At 32.7% G+C, this 7,685-nt stretch overlaps 1 pseudogene; it reads left to right on the top strand.

The window, feature by feature from the left end:
- Positions 1–349: 349 nt before the first annotated feature.
- LOC149220760 ((+)-borneol dehydrogenase 1 pseudogene) lies at positions 350–1,876 on the top strand (annotated as a pseudogene).
- The last annotated feature ends 5,809 nt before the right edge of the window (positions 1,877–7,685 follow it).

Here is a 7,685-nt window from a genome sequence, read left to right as displayed (position 1 = left end):
CTGAACTTGAAATAAATACAAGACAATATCCCATTACAATCTTGACTTGTTTTAGACACCACATATATATCTTGTAGTTCAAAGAATTTAGAAATTAATTTGGAAGTGTTTTCTAAATTTTCAAAGATTTTGATAATACTGAATCCATTTTCTGACATAAAAAAATCTTATTTTCTTTTACTGCCGTCCAGAAAAATTTGGGGTAGCGTCAGTAAACAACACCTATAATATAACGTGGAAATGAGCGTGTACCTAACAAAGATTCGATTTAGAGAAGACGAAAACAACTTTCTGGTCGGTCGGCCGGCCATTTTTTCAAACAACGTGCAAAGTGTGTCATGCTTTCACAATGGCTGCAATCACTCCACTCAATAATGGAGCAAGCAGTCAAATTAAACAAAGAAAAAACAACATAAAATGCATTGAATACGTACTGCCCTTGCAACCGCCAACGTCCCAACGAAGACACTTTTTGGCCGCTAATAAAAAAATGGGGAACAGATTGCAGGCAATGATAAACAGAAGTGAGCAGCGTAGTGGGTTGGTGGCGGTGAGTATACATATATATATATATAGTCTTTCACTTTTCTGTATATCCATCGTCTCTCATTCCACAGGCAGAGGCAGCAGATAATATGAGGCACAAGAATTCGTGCCAATTTCGTTTCTTTGCTTACTATTCCTTACTTCATCTTTAACAAATGGATATATTCTAATCAGTGCGCTGCTAATTTGCAGGTTGCAGGGAAGGGTTGCTGTGATCACAGGAGGCGCCAGTGGAATCGGAGAGGCTACCGCCAAGTTGTTCGTGGAGAATGGAGCGAAAGTAGTGATTGCAGACCTTCAGGACGACCATGGAAACCGTCTTGCTCAATCCCTCGCTCCCAACGCCTGTTTTCTCCACTGCGATGTCTCGAAAGAGGCGGACGTTTCCGCCCTGCTGGACTTGGCGCTGGAGAAGCACGGACGTCTCGACAGTGTTCAGCAATGCCGGAATCCCGGGCGGGCTATTCTCGTCCATTGCAGACGTCACTGTCGAGGATTTGGAAAGGGTCATTTCAGTGAATGTACGCGGGGCGTATCTGTGCGCGAAGCACGCGGCCCGGGTGATGATAGCCACCAAAACCAGAGGTTCAGTTCTCATGACGTCGAGCATGGCGTCCGTGATGGCGATGCCCAACGGGCCTTCTTACACGGCGTCGAAGCACGCGGTGTTGGGGATTATGAAGTCGGCGGCCACGGATCTTGCTCCGCACGGCATCCGGGTGAACTGCGTTTCACCCGCAGGCGTGTCTACGCCCATGTTGATCGACGCCATGAAGAAGAGCTTCCCGTCCTTCGACAAACAATGCGCGGAAGAGATGCTGGAGACGACGATGGAGCTGAAGGGTGTCACTCTGGAAGCCATTGATGTTGCCAACTCTGCCCTCTTTCTGTGCAGCGACGACGCCCGTTACATCAGCGGCCATAATCTTGTAATCGATGGGGCATTCACGTCTTGCAAAGCCTTCTCCACTGCAAATTCCATGGATTTTCTTCCCATCAAGTCCTTCTTCGATCGGTTCGCAGCAGCGAGTTCGAAGAAAATCCAGAACGAAATGGATAAACCCAATGGTCAGTAGCTTTGAGGCAACTCACTCCATTTGCTTTTCACCATTTTCTCTTCACAGTTTCTATTATTTTGACCGTAAAATCCTGAAAACATTGACCGCGTAAAAGCATGACATGATGGAAGGAATCTATTTGTAATGGACAGATCAGCAGACATCACTAGAAACATGCATTCCTATGTAAGTGTGACCATTTTAAATACACGAAATCTGCAGAGTTTCTATGATAATTTTAAGGGAGAAGTTTAATAATTTTGTTTTAGACTTTTTTAGGTGCCAACCTATATAATTGTGAATGCATTCTAAATTAAATACACGAAATCTGCAGAGTTTCTATGATAATTTTAAGGGAGAAGTTTAATCATTTTGTTTTAGACTCTTTTTAGGTGCCAAGCTATGTAATTGTGAATGCATTCTAAATTTTTATTATTTAACATATATATATATATGAATTTGTGAGTGTAATACACAAAAAAAAAAAAATGATTAGTTTGTATTTTCTAATGAAATAAATAAATATATTAAAAAAAATTAAAATAATATATTTAAATACAATTATATATTAATAAATTTTTTATAATCATTTCAAAGTGGTTTTATATATTTTATAATTTTTCAAATAAAATTAACAAAAAGATTAAAAAAATTTCAAATTATTTTTTATTTTATTTTTAATCATATATTTATTATAATCATTTCAAAAGTGACAAAATCATGAGATGTGTATGCCTTCATACTCCACTAAGATGGGTTTCTTGTCCCATAAACAAGGGGGTCTCATACACCAATGTGGTGTCTTACTTAGTCGTGACCTTAAAATTGGATAATAATAATACAAATATCAAAATAAAATTCCAAAAAATAAATACTAATCTTTTAAATTTTAAAATCTTATAAACAATATTCAATTTGAATAGATAGTGACCATCATCATTATCTAAATTAATAATAATAATATCAAAATAAAATTCCAAAAGATAAATACTAATCTTTTAAATTTTAAAATCCTCTAATCAATATTTGATTTGAATAGATAGTGATCATCATCATTATCTAAATTAATAATTTTGCTTTATCAATTTATAATTTTTCTTTATCAATTTAAAATTAGTCTAGATCCATTTTAACTGTAAACCAAATATCTTTTCACTTTAAAAGAGGTTTGCATCTCACAAAATTTGACCCCTGTAGGTGCCTAGACAAGTTTAATTTTCCCTTTAAATAGACTATATCCCAAGTGAATAAAATGGGTCAATATCATGGGTTCTCATACCATGGATCAATATCATAGTGTTATTTTTGTTTTCACATTATTTTTTTAATTAATTTTATTTTGTTTTGACAAAGTAAAAATATTTTTACATAAGATTATTTTTATTTTTATTTTATTTTTATCGAATTAAAAAATTAACAATTTTGTTTTAAAAAAAATTATATTAAAAGAATATCATATTATTTTTAAAATAAAATTCTTACATTTTAAAATATTATATTCAAAATATTGAGACCAAAAACTGCGATAACTGACTATTTTAGTTTAATTTTAATTTTAATTTTTATATTATTTGAGTGAATTAAATATTAAACAGTACAAGACAGGGTAGAACATTACAACATTTCTATGACACTGGACTGGAGAGCAATCTCTTAGTACAATCAATCCTCTCTATTTACTAAAACAATATTTAAACATAAATATTCAATTTAAATAGATAATAATCATTATCATTATCATTATCTAAATAAATAAATTTAAAATAAAATAAATATGGTATCTATTTCTTAAAATGATAACTAACCATCATAATATACAAGTCAACAATGTACTCGTAAAACTGATTCGAGTACAGAATGGAAGGAAAATAAAATAAATATAACCATAATATATATAAGTCAACAATGTACCCCAAAAACTGATTCCAGTGGCGACGTGGAGGAATCACTGATGACAATGACGCTTCATGCTGATGGAAAAAACACAATCACAGGTTGTTGGTTGGAATGCAAAAATAGAGATACACTCTGACCCTGTCAGCCGGTACATCTAACAGATTAACAACCTTTGACCTGGCACCCGGTACATCCAACAAGTGCCTTGCTTGTCTAAGTTGGTTTACGTTATTGCCAATGTACTTTTATATAATTAAAATTTAATTTTAATTATATATTTTAATATTTTTACAAGTTATAATAAAAAATTTAATTTAAGACGGTAAAATTTTTAATTATTGTTATTTATATTTATATTTAAATATATTTATCATTTTTATAAATATTGTATTAATTTATATATTTAAAAATATCATGTTATAATAATAGGATGAAAGAATAATTAAATTGCTAAATTTAAATAAAAGTATAGGTCAGTTAAACCAATCTCACACACATTTATGATATAATCTTGCTGATTCTCGGTTGTGTTTTTTTTGTTTTTTGATTGTGGAAAAAGATTAAATTAAAAAATAATAGCTAATGGTTAATAGAATTGTTGTTATAAGAAATTATTTTAAAAAAATCAGTGAAGAGGAATAGAAGAAAATTTACTTCAGAATTAAATGTTTTAAAATGGAAAAAGAATTAAATGTTTTAAAATGGAAAAAGGAATTTCGTTAGTTAGATTTGGTAAAAAAGGGAAAATTCATGTGCATTCAAATTAATGGTGAATTGTTCACTCTTAAGGCACTCTTTGTCATAGTTTATTGGTTCAAATCCCTTTTGTGTCAAAGTATAATAACTTGAGTGGAAAAATTTCTATAATCCAAATAATCATGGAGAAACTGAAAAGTTTGAACAAGTTGAAAATCATGATGAGCAAGATATTCCGGCCAGGGAGAAAAATAAAAGTTTTGAACAAGTTGAAAAGCATGATGAGTGTGATATGATGAACAAGATATTGAGGTGAGGAAGAAAACATAATGTTTTGAACAAGTTGAAAATGTCATGATGAGTGTGCTATGATGAGAAATATATTCAAGTGATGAATAAAACATAATGTTTTGAACAAGTAGAAAATTATGATGAGCATGATATTCAAGCGAGGGAGAAACCAAAAGTTTTGAACAAGTTGAAAATGATGTTTAGTAGGATATTTAGGTGAGGGATAAAACTAAATGTTTTGAACAAGTTGAAAATGATGTTTAGTAGGATATTTAGGTGAGGGATAAAACTAAATGTTTTGAACAAGTTGAAAATCGTGATGAGCAAGATATTAAGTTTATTAATATAATTATTATTTAATTATAATTAATAATATTTTTTATTTAGTTAATTACGTCAAATATATAAAAGGGAGTTAGGTTAAAGAAATAAAATGTTAAAATTAATTAATTAGTTAGTTAAATTTTATTGATATTTTTAAGTAATTAAGTTACCATTGTTAATTAAAATATTTAATTAATTATTAAATGATAAAATATTGAAATGTTAGATCTAAGATTTTTGTGATCCATAATGTAGAAATATGTCTTCCGTATTAATCACATTATTAGGATCCTTTCATAACATTATTTAAATAGTAATATTATTAACTTTAGTAATCATGTTTATAATATTAATATTATTTAAGTATTATATATATAGAGAGAGACCTTGCTTATGTTAAATGAGGATTACGTAGACCAAGAATTTGATGATACTACACTAATAACATAAGTTCAAAGCCTTGAGGTTGCTAAGATCCCATCGAACTAGAGCATCTTGTAAATAGAAACTTATAGAAATAGGTCAGTTGTGTCACACCTTAGTATAGATAGACATGAGAAGAAAAGAAAATCGTTAGTGCTACAAGAAAAAAACCAGTGAGTCATGATCCATATATTTCTGTGGATACTCCTCTAGATAGTTCCCCACAACCAATCTAATAAAATTGTACTTAAAAATTTCAAAATATACACTATTGCAGTTTTATATCTCTTTATATTAATAGGTCTATAGATTATTGTTAATAGTGTTTGCATGCAAATTAAAATTATGGAGAAAATAGAGAACAATGAAATAAAACCACACACACACATTTATCAAAAAATATCACCCGGGAAACCCTTTTGGGTGAAAAACCCAATTGTAAGGTGAGGATGCTCTACTCTCTTTCTCTGAATGGAAATATGGATGCAAGTACAAAGAAGTATTCCCATGGCTCATGGGATACTATAGTGCACAAATCCTCTCTATGTGCTCTATCTCCTACCCCTCTTTGCAATTTTTACTCAACGATGGAAAAATGCACTCAAAAGAATCGAACCCCTTTTCCTCCTAGTGGCTTGATTATAACACAACCTAATAGACTACTAAGGGTTAGGTTTGACTACCTCAGCTCTTAACTAGCGTTACAATATAGACTCTTCTAGAGTATTCTTCATCATAATCATGTGGCTAGCCTCTTTTCCATGAATAATGGGGGCTCACATTGCATCCTCTTGAATTATGGTGGTGAAAGTAGGAAGGTCAATTTTTGAGTGGCATAAATTTTGCATATCGACTTTGATTCACGTGATTCTTACATCATTTGCAAGGTCTTTATGTGTATAATAGGAAAAAATGACATGCTCTAAAGTGACAAAGTTTTACCCCCCAAAAAATGCCATTTAGTGCCTCAAAATGCGCCCAAAAGGTTTTAGTCTTTGTTTTGCAAAAATAGGACTTGCTGGTAAAAATGGTCTTGAGAGTTGAGTCCTCTAATTTTTCCACTCTAAGAGTATCAAGATGGAAAAAAAATATAATGATCCAATCTGGATCACATAACAACTATTAGGCAGCATCTCCAAGCATCTACATTGGCTTGTCATTACCCTCATCCAAGGAGAAGGATATGCTGGCTAATCTCCTAGATAGAATGGTCAACTTGTTGTCTATAATGTCAAAATTTTCTTTTAGCTTAGTCATTCTGATAGAATTTTCCTACTAAATCTTCTTGTACCTCCCTATACCACCTACAATATTCAAATGGTGTTTAAAATAGTGTCTTCTTCATGCCATGATTGACAAAGTGATAAGAGCACATGCACAGTGTAAGTATAGTGGGAGTTGCATCCCTGTTTTGTGTGAGTTGGCATCATATCAAAGTAGGGGGAAATCCATGCTATGATTGATAAAGTGATAAGAGCACATGCACTATGTAAGTATAGTGGGAATTGCATTCCCCTTTTGTGTGAGTTGGCATCATATCAAAGTAGCAGGAACTCCAACTCCTAAACAACCTCTTTGGGAGAAATAATATTTTTAATATTTATATATGATTTATATTAATGTGATTATTGATATTGTTAAATAAAAATAGTCCATAATCATTAAAAATTTAGGTCATATTTATGACCATCAACCCAAATCCATGGTCATACTCTCCTTGGAAAGAGTCTCGACCACAATGCCTTCCTCTCCGTGCATAAACTCCACCTTGAGCTCCACTACTCAACCAAGCTTTATTGCATGAAGAAATGATCCACCTAGATCACATTTCCAAATTTGGAATCTATAATCCCAAATGTTGAAGGGCTCCTGCAAAGCCACTCATTTGTCGGTCGACCATTGTTTCAAGCCACATGCATTCTTCAAGTTTGGCTGGCTAATTCACGGCATTAGCGTACTGTTCTGCGACACTCTCAAAATTAAAAGATTATGCTTTCACGCAATCACCGCAATGGAATTAACACGTCCTGCCCCCTCAACAGTCAACGTCCCAACTAAAACCACTTTTTGGCCTGTAACCATAAATGGGGAAGATAGTTGGTCGCCGACAATGTTACCCACTTTTAGGTCTCTATCCAAAAATGAGCGGCGCAGTGGGTTGGTGGTGGGTTGGAATGCAAAAATATAGATACACTAAATAATGTGGTACGTATCAACCAATCACTCTCCTACATCGAACCAACTACCCTCGTACATGGAACAAGTGCCTTGCTTGTCAACATTATTTCAAATCTAATTATTATTTCTGCAGCAGGGCAGGATATTACGCATTTGATAATGCGTGGACTTTCAATTAATCAAGTTTTCTCTCAAAATTTAAATAGCAATGAATAAGTTAATTTTATAAAATACTTATCTACCTAAATACGTGTCTTCGCCTCTTTCACCTTT

Source organism: Pinus tabuliformis, chromosome Q (assembly GCF_031772625.1).
Source record: "Pinus tabuliformis cultivar Carrire ecotype Pingquan chromosome Q, CPIR1, whole genome shotgun sequence".
In the NCBI taxonomy this organism is placed as follows: domain Eukaryota; kingdom Viridiplantae; phylum Streptophyta; class Pinopsida; order Pinales; family Pinaceae; genus Pinus; species Pinus tabuliformis.
This window is presented reverse-complemented; position numbering and strand designations above follow the sequence as displayed.